The sequence below is a fragment of the Balaenoptera physalus genome, assembly GCF_965194825.1.
Source record: "Balaenoptera physalus genome assembly, chromosome: 18".
In the NCBI taxonomy this organism is placed as follows: domain Eukaryota; kingdom Metazoa; phylum Chordata; class Mammalia; order Artiodactyla; family Balaenopteridae; genus Balaenoptera; species Balaenoptera physalus.
Window position 1 is genome coordinate 1,802,818 of NC_138899.1, and position 12,599 is coordinate 1,815,416.

Here is a 12,599-nt window from a genome sequence, read left to right on the forward strand (position 1 = left end):
AAATAAATAAATTTTTTTTTTTTTTAAAAAGGTGGCTCAACTGCATGGCCTGCAAGCGGTGCTGCTGCAGGCCCAGGGCTCAGCTGGGGCCGTGGGCAGGGACCCCATTTCCCTACATGGCCCCGTCCACACTTGCTTGGGCTTCCAAGAGCGAGCATCCCAAAAGAGCACGGCAGCAGTGCTTACCATTTCTATGATGTATCCCTGGGAGTCCCGGGCATCGCTGCACCTTACTCTGCTGGCCACGGAAGTCACAGGGGTCCACCCAGGGCAAGGGGAGGGGACACAGACCCACCTCTTGCTCGGAGGGTGGCATCCATGAAAGCAAAAAATTAACTTCTTCACCAAGAGGTAAATGTCAGACTGGAAACCAAAGGCCAAAGGTATGACCACCTTCGCCCATCCACAGTCATCCTCGGTTTTATGTTCCTCATTTTTAGATTTTTATTTTTACTTACAAAACAGGCCCTCTGCTCCAGGCAAGCCCGTTCCCCAACCATGTCCCCTCCCTTCCCCGTCCACCCACCACCACGGCTGTACTGCCCCCTCTTCTTCCCTGGCTGTGACCCAGCTCGGCCAGCAACCTGCTCCGGCACCTGACCTCCCGCTGCCCCTGCCTGTGGGTGTCGCAAGCCAGCACCGTCTCAGCCTCTCCTCACCCCCAGCCGGAGCTGATGCTCTGACATTCACCACAGCTTTGCACGTACTGATGCCAGGCATACAAAAGGCGCTCAATCAGTGCTGAGTGGACGTCGTCTGGGTTCTGCCCAGGAAAGCCATAGAGGAAAGCCCTTCGTTAATGTGGGCTACAGGGAAGAAGAACGGGACGGAGACCACGGCACTGAAAGAGCAAAGCAGAAATCCAAGCTCGCACACAGGCCACCTTCCAAGGGCTCTTCCCAAACTCGCCTGTTTTCACGACCTCCAGGCGGCACCACTGGTGAAACCATATTCTCAAGATTTCAGCCGGAAGCTACGTTATTGGAGAGGCACTTTCATGTAACGAGGATATTGATCTTACTAAACTACATCAGACCACTAAGCTTTTTCTTTTCTTGTGTTTTTTAATTGAAGTATAGTTGATTTACAATGTTGTGTTAGTTTCAGGTGTACAGCAAAATAATTCAGTTTTTTAGATATATATATTTTAAAAAATATTTTATACATTCTCTTTCAGATTCCTTTCCATTATAGGTTGTAAGATATTGAGTATAGTTCCCTGTGCTATATAGTAGGTCCTTGTTCATCTAGTTTATATATAGCAGTGTGTATATGTTAATCTCAAACTCCTAATTTATCCCTACCCTCCTTTCCCCTTTGGTAACCACAAGTCTGTTCTCTATGTCTGAAGTCTACTTCTATTTTGTAAATACGTTCATTTGTATTATTTTTTAGATTCCACATGTAAGTGACATCATATGATATTTGTCTTTTTCTGTCTGACTTACTTCACTTGGTATGGTAATCTCTAGGTCCGCCCATGTTGCTGCAAATGGCATTATTTCCTTCATTTGTATGGCTGAGTAGTATTCCACTGTATGTACGTACCACATCTTCTTTATCCGTTCATCTGCCAATGGACATTTAGTTTGCTTCCATGTCTTGGCTATTGTGAATACAGCTTCTGTGAACACTGGGGTGCATATATCTTTTTGAATTAGAGTGTTTGTCTTTTCCCAATATATACCCAGGAGTGGTATTTTTTTTGTTGTTCGCAGAAAAATGTCCATCCACCAAGGGGATGATGGGTCTACGGAGCCCCCTTTAACCTGATTAACAGTAACATCCCCACATGTGACTGTATTTAAGAATATTTACAATGAAGACAGCTTTCTACTAGGATGTTTCCAACAAACGACTATGAACTCTGAGGGATTACAGTCCTGATTTCCATTTTGCACTCACATTCTTTCCCACCCACGTGAACCACTTTGGAAGAGAGAGAGTGGCAGTGATGTGGCCCAGGATCTTTCACTGGTTTGAAAGTTGAGTATCATATTGTTTGTTGTGAGATGGATTTTCACGAGCCACCAGCCTTCGGTGTTGACTGGGAATAGGGTCCCTGGTGCCCACAGCTGGTGAGATTACTCATCTGACAGGGTAAGACGTACGGGACACTCCAGTGAGGATGTGTAGCAAACTGTCCAGCAGTGAAGTTCTCCCAAGGATTTAGAGAACAGAGGTGATATTCAGAAAAGGTGAAAAGGTACATCCCCAAGACCCGGCAATTCGTGTAGTTTTATACCCAGCAAAACTCACTTGTACATACAAAGCTACTCAAAACAGCACTGCTGATACTGGCAAAAAGTTGGAACTACCTATATGTCCATCAATTAGCCGATTGAGAAACAAGCTGTGGCCCATTCGTAGGATGGAAAACTAGACCAGTGAAATGAGCAAGCTAAAGCTACCTGCCACAATGAGTGAGTCTCTAAAACATGACGCTGAGCACCACCAAGAAGCACAAAAATATCTGTGCTTCTATTTACATAGTATTTCCTAACTGCATGTTAATACTGCATTTTGGTCTTAAAAACATCCAATTCAGGATAGCAGTTACCTCTGGGGAAGGAGAGCAGAGACTCAGAGGGACCGTCTGTGGTGGCTTACTTGTTATGGTTGGTGATAGGCACATGGCATTTGCAGCATAATGTCTTCTTTTTGTATGTCTGCCCAAAATATTTCAACATAAAATGCCAAGTGTCATTTAAAAGAGAGGACCTAATTCTAATCCACATTCCAGAAATTAAAGAGCAATTATTTTCCATGAATCTACCACTTTCTGCTTCACGAACTCACCTCCCCTGACCTAATGTCATTTTGGGAAACCGTCCCTGAAGGTCCAGAAGTTTACCCACAGCCGTGGGTCTGCTGCCATGGCCTGCTCTGAGCGTGTCTGTCTCCTTCACAGAGAGCGTGGTCCCCACAGGAACCGGGTCTCATGTGCTCCCCACAGCCGAGTGCCATGAGGCTAACTGCCGAGTCGATGGCAGTTATCCTCAAGCGTTGTGACGAGTGAGTAAACGCTGCCCTTCAGACAGCAAGGTCACATGCTGGTGGCACAGGGCTCTGCAGAGAGGGCCAGAGCAGGAAGGCACCACCCCACCGTCTCGGCCTCGGGCCTCGCCCCAGTCGGGCCACTTAACCTGCCCAGCCCCTGGCTTCGCCACCTGCCAAAATCACCACGAGGACAATTGACAGCAAACCGTCATCCATCAGCAGCTACACTCGGGTCCAAAACAACATCGTCAAAGCACTGGGCTCCTTGCAAGGCGGACGCTAAGAAACTACCAGACTCACCACCACTGCCCCGGCCTGGGTCCCTCCCGTTATTTCTTCATCTATAATCACATGTGTGTACACACATGCTGCACAGAGCACACATACACTTACGTGTATGCATATGCCCACACTTACATGTGTACACACTCGTGCATGTACGTACACACGTGCACATAAATGTATGCACACGCTTGCACGCATATTGTGCACATGCACACGTTTATACACATGCATGTACACACATGTGCAGACACATATTTCCATTCCCCTCTCAAACCAAATCTTTCTCTCAAGAGGTTACTAAGGTATCCTGGACATAATATGATTAATCTGTTTTGAACGTTGAATACTTGTTCTCGAGATTATGTCAGACCTTTCAATGAACCCTGTGTGTAGATGAGGCAATGATTTTAGTTGCTCTAGGAACTGTTAGCCAGCAGAGAGCCAGCAAAGAGGCCTGACCTCCAAGGGTCTCACAGCGGCACAGCACGGGCTGACCCTGGATCCTTCTAATGCCAGGGGACCACCGTGCAGTACTGGGGGCTGCGGCCTCCCTGCTTTCCGCCCAGACGTGGCAGTGGTTCTGAGGCTGTGGTGATGGGGGGACAGGTAGCTTTATTTCTGTCAACCTATTTTCCCAAGCTCCCTTGTCCAGCCTAAAGTGAGGCTCCAGGACACCTCGTCGAGAACAGAACAGCCCCCTTGTCCAGGCCTCCACACAAGAGCCACTGACCAGCAGACCCCGGGGCTGGTCCAGGGCCCACATGCACCCAGGATGCCCGACATGCACTGAAGTCTGAGCCACAGACGCACGGTTTTAGGGACTCCCTGGCTCATGAAGGGATGTTGAGTTTTCTTTGAGCCGTAAGTCAAAGACTGAGGCCAGAGAGAAGCACGGTGCTCGGCCATGCTTGCAAAATCCAGAGAAGGACCCAGAAACAAGCGTCCGCTTTTGGTGTCCTCCAGTTCAATTTCCACAACTGGCCAACGCAATCTCTCAAAAAATAAAAGAAAGAAGGAAAGCGTACCTCACCAGGGCCTTCCCAACCCCGAAACGTGTCAGTGGCGGCCGCTGCTCTCGGATAAAATAAAAATTCTTAGCACGGCTCAGGGCCTGTCTGTCCCCCCGCCCCCCACATGCTCCTCCTGTCCTGCTGGACATCCCACCGCCCGGCCTCCCCAGGAGCAGACGCGCCAGCTTCCACGAGGACGGGCCCCCACGTGCAGCCCACCACGGCCGGGCAGATGGCGCCCCGCCCACTGCTCCCCCGTGCCTGGGGAGCCCCCGAGGGGACCTGAGCACAGCAGGCGGAGGTAGAGACCCCCACCAGCCGCCCTTGATAAGGGGCTGCACAGCCAGCTGGAAGCTGCGGGTGCCCCCGGGCAGCTGAGAGAGAGTCAACGGTCAATTAAGCAGCGCTTGATAAAGTAAATTTAATTACAAGGGCACTTAGGTATTTGGATCACTTGGCATGGCCTTCTAAATTGGATGTCGCTTTGGTTATCATTGGAAATTACAATCAAATGAATAAATATGCTGTTATTTAAAAATTACATTTTTCAAGGAAAAAAACATAAGTGATTGGATTCAGTACGTAAAGCCTTAGGCACCAAACGGTGAGTCCTGTCTTCTCAGTTACCCGTGTCTGAAAACACGAGTGCTGCGGCCTGGTGAGTGTGTACCGGCTGTTTCAGAAACCAGCTCGAACTGATCCTACCAGACATTCAAGCGCATACATTTTAGCCGAACCAAGGGGACTTGGAGGAGATTCCTGACCTGTGTTTATCTCCTCCAAAAATTTTTCTCTTCCTTGCTGATTTAATCAGCTCTCGCCTACATGTTTAGTAAATATAATACCTGTTGTTTCAGTGCACTCCTCTGGTTCAAAATCCTTAAGTGAATTATTTTACCACTGATCAGCCTCTAAAAGATAAATAGACTTGCTTTTCTTTCCAATGCCCACGTTACGCTGACTAAAAATGCAGGGAAGCAATTCCATTTTAGGGAAGAACATTGAGATACCCCATCTTTTTTTTTTTTTCCCCCTTTGGCTACTTTTGTTAATTTTTGGCTACGTTTTACACAACAATTAAGAAGCCACTGGGGGACTTCCCTGGTGGCGCAGTGGTTAAGAATCCCCCTGCCAGTGCAGGGGACACGGGTTTGAGCCCTGGTCCGGGAAGATCCCACATGCCGCAGAGCAGCTAAGCCCGTGCTTCACAACTACTGAGCCCACATGCCACAAGTACTGAAGCCCGCGCGCCTAGAGCTCCTGCTCCGCAACAAGAGAAGCCACCGCAATAAGAAGCCCACGCACCGCAACAAAGAGTAGCCCCTGCTAGCAGCAACTTAGAGAAAGCCTGCGCGCAGCAACAAAGAAGACCCAACGCAACCAAAAAACAAAAAAACAAAAAAGAAGCCCCTGGGCCACTTTCCATATCCATGGGATCCCTGGCTGGAGAGTGAAGAAGATCTGAGAAATCCAGAATATTCCACATATTAACACAAAACCCCCGCATGGCCTCAAAATGCCTCCCATTCTGGGCCTTTGCAGGGATTGATGTGCCAAAGTTTACTACGTGTCCTCAAAATGTTTGTCTCGCAGTATTCCATCCACTTTACTTAGATTAAAATTTGAATTAATTTTTGTTTAAAAATTATAATTAAATTTTTTTTTTGAAGTTAAGCCTGTAGGCTCCTCCCAGCCCTGCTCCGTCTAGGTAAGCGTCTGCTTTTGTTATTTTATTATGGTTTCCTCTTCTTTCTCAGCCACCACCGGGAAAGGGATTCTGCTCCAGGGCTCGCCCGCCCCTTCCCCCGAAGCCCCTCCCAACCCAGCTGACTGGTCCTTCAGAGGCTAAACCCGACTCCCAGCCTCCTGTCCACTTTTGTCAGTTAGAATTTATTTTAAAGATTATATGGTATCAATAATAGATGAAACAGGAACCGCGTCACCCCACTGTCACTTGACAAAAGAGCTCTGTCTCCTCGGACACTGGAGCCCTACCCCACCCCCCTACCCCCCGCTGCCGGCGCTGCCATCTCTCCGCCGGGGGCCCCCGGCACGGGGGCTCCAGAGACGGCAGCGGACAGAATCCGAGAGAGAAGCGACCTCTCCGCTCCCGGGAGCATCGGCCACGAGGCCTGGCGGAGGGAGAAGGAAGGAGAGGTTCCAGGAGGCCGCCCAGGCCCAGGGATGGGAGGGGGCGCGGCGGGGGGGGGGGGGTGAGACCCTGCGGGCCCTGGGGGGGTGCAGGGCGCGGGATGCAGAAAGGGGACCACGCGGGAGGGTTATGGCATGTCTGGCACTTGAAGAAGCTGGTAGAACGTGGGAGCCTCGAAGATAAGAAGACGGGGTGGGCGGGACAGTCCCCCGGCGTCGGGAGGTGGTAGCACTCCGGGTGTGGGCGCGAGTGTCCCCACCAGCAGCCGGTGGACAGGGCAGCGGGAGGAGGCCGGGCCCCAGAGCCCAGCATCCGCAGTGATGTGAACGGGGCAGTAGTGGGGAGAGAGCAGCCTGGGATAGGACCCTGATCACACGTTTCCTTCAGCCCCAGGACAGCACCGCGTGTGTCCACAGTCGGCCCTCGGCGGCCGAGCGCGACTGGGTCCAGGAGCCCCGCGAACACCAAAATCCGCGGACGCTCTAGGCCCTGGTATAACATGTAGTATTTGCAGAGAACCTAGCACATCCCGCTCCCCCCACCAGACGTGAAATCATCTCTGCCTTACTTACAATTCCTAATACAACGTGAGCGCTCCGTAAATAGTTGTAAATACAATGTAAATCCTACAGACACACTTGCCCAGTTGTCACCTGCAAAGCCCATTCCCGGGGAATAAAAGCAGAATCTGGGCAATAAGATAAAGTCTAACCTTTTTGTCCTCTTCTGTGCTTAGTGCAGCTTCCCGGCTCACCCCGCGACCTCAGTTCCGGGTGTGGAAGGGCGGCGCCCACCCCTCGGTTCCCAGCGGGCGCCGCACACCGCGACTCAAGATGGCGGCGGCGGGCCGCGTGCAGAGACCTGGGCCCCGCCCCGCGCTGGGCGTGAGCACTGCGCCTGCGCCCGTCCCGCCCCGCCCCGCCCCGCGAGAACCCCGCCCCACCCCGCGAGAACCCAGCCCCATCCCGCGAGAACCCCGCCCCGCCCCGCGAGAACCCCGCCCCGCCCACCGCTGGGGGCCCGGGCCGTAAAGCAGCCGCGAGGCGAGCCTTTCGGCGGGGAGTACGTGCTCCAGAGCCTGCTGGCCCCCGTCCATTCTCTGAGCACAGAGGGAAGCTTCCCTTTGCTTCTGAACCCAGCCCGGCCTCGTCCTGTTGGCTCCAACGACACCGGCAGCAGGACCCTTGTTGAGGCCCCACTCGAATGGGCCGATAACATGCGTGTGCCAAATTCAGGGTTTGCTTGGGGGAGTTTTCTGGGATTTATCTTTCTAATATTTTCCATCCGTGGTTGGTTGGCTGCAGGTGGAAAGGGCAGCTTCCCAGGGTGCTGAGGACACACTGGATCCTCCGAAGGCCCCAGCGGGGCTCCCGTGTCCTCCTCACGGGGCCCACAGGTGGGGGCCAGGCACTCTGCGCTGACGGGGTCGTTGTCCTTCGACACCGTGCAGGGCCGGCCGAGCAAGTGTCCGTTTCATCGTGGGCAAGCGGCGCGGCCGCGGGCTCGGCTGAGTGGAGGTTGCCTTAACCGGGGCATCCCTCGCGGTTCAGGTGGACACGGCCTGTCGGCGGGCCGTGCTGTGCGCTGCAGGGTTTCAGCAGCACTCCAGGCCTCTACCCGCCAGGTGCAGGGAGCACGGGCCAAGTCGTGACAACCGCAACGGCCGTGTCCCGGGGGCAGTGGCCCCAAGCTGAGCGCCACCGAAGGAAGGAGCGTTGCGCTGCCCCTTGGGCTTAAAGCACAGGAACAGAGCCTCCGGACGCTGCTGCAGGGCTGGTGGGAAAGCGGGCTGGTGCGGCCGACCTTAGGAAGCTGAGCACGCTTCCTATGTGACGCCCGAGAACAAACGCTCACGTCCACCTGCCCTCGTGTTCTGAGCAGCTGTACCCGTGAAACCCAAACGCTGGAAACGATCCACATGTCCTTCAGCAGGTGAGTGGACGACCGAAGTGCGGTGCATCCACACCAGGGAATAATACTGTCCGTGGTCAGAGAGCCACCCGCCAAGGGACAGAACCACTTGGATGAAGCTCAGAGGCTCTACGCTGAGAGACACAGCCCCAGAGGTTACTGGACGAGCCAATTTATTTCAACTTGTCCAAAAATCACTAACGACGGAAAACAGGCCAGTGCTTCCCAGAGTCAGGGGTGATGTGGTAGGGTGACCGCCTGTTTTGGTTTCCCTGGGACTTTCCCAGTTTCAGCGCTGAAAGTCCCACATCCCGGGAACACCGGGACACTGGATGCTATCGGTGTGACTGCCGAGGCAGCATGAGGGAGCCTGGAGGAGTGGATGGTCCTGCATCCTGGCTGTGCTGGTGGTTATGGGAATCCACACCTGTGTTAAAATTCATAGCTCCGTACACCAAACGGGGGAGAAAAAAAACTAACTTTTTGGCATGATAATTTTTAAAACAAAAGAACACAAAAATGCTCATATAGCATCTCTTCCAGGGGTGGGATGGGGTGGAGTGGGATCTCCATATCTTCGTGGCTTCCCGGGAGGGTGGAAGGAAGAGAAGGAATGAAAGGCTCGCTTTGTAAATACCAGCCTGCCTCTAAGGCCCCCTGTGCTTCTCGGATGTCACCCAGACCAACTGACTTTACACTTCCGTTATTCATGCCCCCAAATTCCCACAGCTTCCCCATGATTTTGCCTCACCCCCCAGTCGGAGGCCTGAATCCCTCCACAAATGACACCCATCTGGGTGGGTCCTCAGGGAGATCTCTGGTCTCAATCTCCCTGTGTTCTCTTCCGCTGGAGACCAGGTGCAGGGAGAGGTTACCTGCTCACTCAGGGTCACGCAGGGATGCTTGTCTTTCCTCGGCTCCCCTGAGCTGCACACGCTTTTTAAAACGTTTTTTAGTGGCTGCAGAGGTAGCAGAGGTTACGTGGGCCATGAGGTGAAGGAGGTGGCCTTGCGGGCTCCATGTTTAGAAGCCCAGCGCCAGGGAGGGTATCAGGGTCTTGTGGCTCGTTGGCTGCTGGTTTTGGAGAAGGTGAGGGTTTTCTGACCCTCGACTCCGTTCTCTTCCACCCAGAAGTGAGTCTCTGCCACCGGAAAAATGCAGCCAAGATGCTGTGCCCGGTGGTCGGAGTCAGCAAAGGGAAGTCTGCTCGTGAAATCCGGCACCGTGAAGAATCTGAGAGAGTAACCCCGCACACACCGGCAGCAGGCATTCCCCACGCCCCTCGGAACTGAGCACAGAACCAGGGCTCGGTGTGGAGGGCTGAGCGGAATGGGCTAGAACGGCCGGGATGCAGGGGAAGTGGGGAGAGAGGCCAGGATTCCGGTAGCCGGCAGCTCGGCTCAGCGGGAGCTGCAAGCAGTTCACCGGGCAGCATGAAGATCTGCTGGCATCAACCTCTGGATCCCCACCTGCCCTTAATCTGCTAGTGGGGAGCGTGGCTTCCCTCCAGGGAAAGAACTGTCCGAGCATCCGAACCTGAGGTTGCAGGGCTCTCCGGAGGATTTCAATCACCTGCAAGCTCCAGGGGCCCCCTAGCTTCTCCCTGATGTGGGCGTGCAGGCCTTTCCCTCTCGGCACCTCGGAGAAGTTGTAAAAGAAGATGGAATTCTCCAGAGCAGTTACGAGGTCCCTTCTGAGCAGCTGGGCTCAAGTCCACGTGAGACAGGTGTTTAAACACTGCAGTTCCCTTACCCTTGCTCCCACCCGAATCTGCCGTGAGCCTTCCAGATCCCACCTCTGCAAAACAAAGGTACCATTTGTCACCTGCAAGCAGGAGGCTGAAAGCAGGAGGAATTTAGAGTCAGAACTCAGACATTCAAGGCTGGTTCAGCCGTGATCTTGGATAAGTCAAAAATGAGAGTAACAATACCTTCTAGTTACCACGGAGTCAGAGCAGAAAGCCTTTTATGATGCTTTCAAAAAGCACCGTCTGAATGTATGAGGAGGAGGAGGAAGAGGAAGAGGATGACGGGAGAGGAGGGGGGAGGGGGAAGGGTAGGAGGAGGACAGGGAGGGAGAATCTTGCAGCACAAAGGAGACGTGATAGCCCTGAGATCAAATCCTGGCCCGCTGGATAATGTCCCCGAAACGTTCCACAGCCCCTAGGTCTCAGTTTCCCCAGGTTTGAAATGGAAACGTGAGTAGGGTGAAGACCACATGAGATGGCACAGATTGTCCTAACGGTCCACTGCTCCGCCCCACCTGAGCGTCTCATACGTTTCAGTTCTAGGGCAGGGACAGCACCCGAAGGGGCTGTGCTATAGGCGACGCGTGACCTCAGGGGGCCTGGTGAACCTGTTTACAAACCATCTGTTAACAAGGCAACAGCCTTCCTCAAGGACCTTACCAGAGAATCACAACATTCACTCGGTTTGGACAGAGAATCAAGGCCAGGCATCACACCCCAACCAGAGTCTGCGTTTTCTCTTGGAGAGAGAGGAACTCGTCCATTTTGTCCTGTGGCTTATATTCTACCCAGTGTCATAACGGGCATTTCTTCTCATAAGGAAAGATCCATCTACCCATAGTTTCAGTTTGGAAATACAAACTATGATTCGACTGAGAAAAATCACATTTTGCAATTTATTCATTGTCCCCAGTCCTTCCTTCCTGCGATTGTTGGGCTGAGCAAAGAGCCAAAGCTTCCCTCTCAAGGTGGAAACCTCACAGCACACACACAATGCCAACCATGCAAAGCCACCCAGCTGTAATTGCTGTGAGAACCTGAACGCTGGCTTTTATGACTTTGGGGCATTTGAATTTCCTACGTAATGTTGCATTAACGAAGCGCGTCTTTTTTTGCATTGAATTTATACCTAATGTGATTCCATTTTGCATTCTTTACATATGCAGATGAGGTAGCTAGAACGTTCCTGATGCAAAAACTGTTTTTGCTAAATCATATCAAAATGTTTCATGGATCACACCAAAAAGTGTTGATATATGGAAATTGCTCTTTTTCAAAAACTGTCTTTAAAATCCAAATGGTATATTTTGAATTTCTTTTCTTTACACCACACCCTCCCCAGTATTTGTGGAGAATTAGAGGAAATAAATATTAATGCCACATTGCCACGGCACAGGAGCAGGGCCACCGGGATAATGCTTATTTTAACTACCGTTGAAACACAAGGAGGTTAGTTCAGGGCTAGGCAGTTACCAAGGCAGACGGAATAGCAAAAGTTAACATTCAGAAAGTCAGAAATGTTTCCTTATCTCACTTCTGGGTAAGGGAACGACAGAATTACACGTTTCTCAATTATACAAGAGGCATATTTCCACCAAAGCAGGTTTGTGTCACCTGCTCGTCTGTTCTATACAGTTTTAAATGGGATCAAAGCAAAATAGCACACTGTAGCTCCAAGAACTGCAGCATGTAGCTGCCCTGTGAGACGAACGGCTACCACGGCAAGGACCAGAGCTTGGGACAGTGTCCATTTTCACATCATAGTTTTCCCAAGTCTTTAGGCAGATTGAAAACCACAACCCAATCCGCTGTGTCATGAGAAGGAACTGTTTTAGGTCTCATGCAAAGAACAATTCAAATGAATGTGAGCACAATTACACAGATTCGTGTAATTAGAAGGAGGTACAGTAGCCGGATCTTAACAGCTCCCTGAGAAGCAAGGTGGAGTGCAGAACAAAGCGCTCTAAAAGCGGGCGGCCTTCGCTGCAGTTAATTGAGTTGGGTCAAAGAGGGGGCCTGGAAGGCCGAGGGAGGGTGAATAACAAGACGGGGAGAATGTTAGAAAAGAAGACAGACACACGCGCAAAAGCAAGGGCTCTCTCCAGTTGACAAAATTCTTTCAGATCGGGGCATACATCAGCCTGAGGCTGCTGGTTTTCCCTCCCGAGATGGAGAAAGAGTGTAAAACACATGATGCAAATATGCCGGTTACAGCTATTATTGGTAGCTCCACACATTCGGCCATGACGGTGTTTATCGGTCACAAGATGTGGTCAAAAACTTGCCAGGTCCTTCCTTTCTAAGGTGAATCTGCACACTTCCTACCCTGGAATATTCCCGAGGGTTTCTGGCTGGGCACCTTGAGAAAAGCACACGCGTAAGGTGAGCAGAGAGACATCCAAAGTCTCAACAGCCGTCCTCCGGCTGATTTGCAATTATTTTTTTTTAAACAGATAATATTAACCAGCCATTGGCTTTCACATACATTCGTAAA

General features: G+C 51.7%; 1 long non-coding RNA gene across 1 annotated transcript in view; it reads left to right on the plus strand.

Annotated features, from left to right (window-relative positions):
* LOC309647523 overlaps positions 1 to 12,599 on the plus strand; it is a 269,604-nt gene continuing 257,005 nt past the window's right edge. The window contains exon 1 of the long non-coding RNA XR_014256141.1: positions 1 to 31. This is a non-coding gene — a long non-coding RNA (uncharacterized lncRNA). The remainder of the gene's footprint in view (positions 32 to 12,599) is intronic.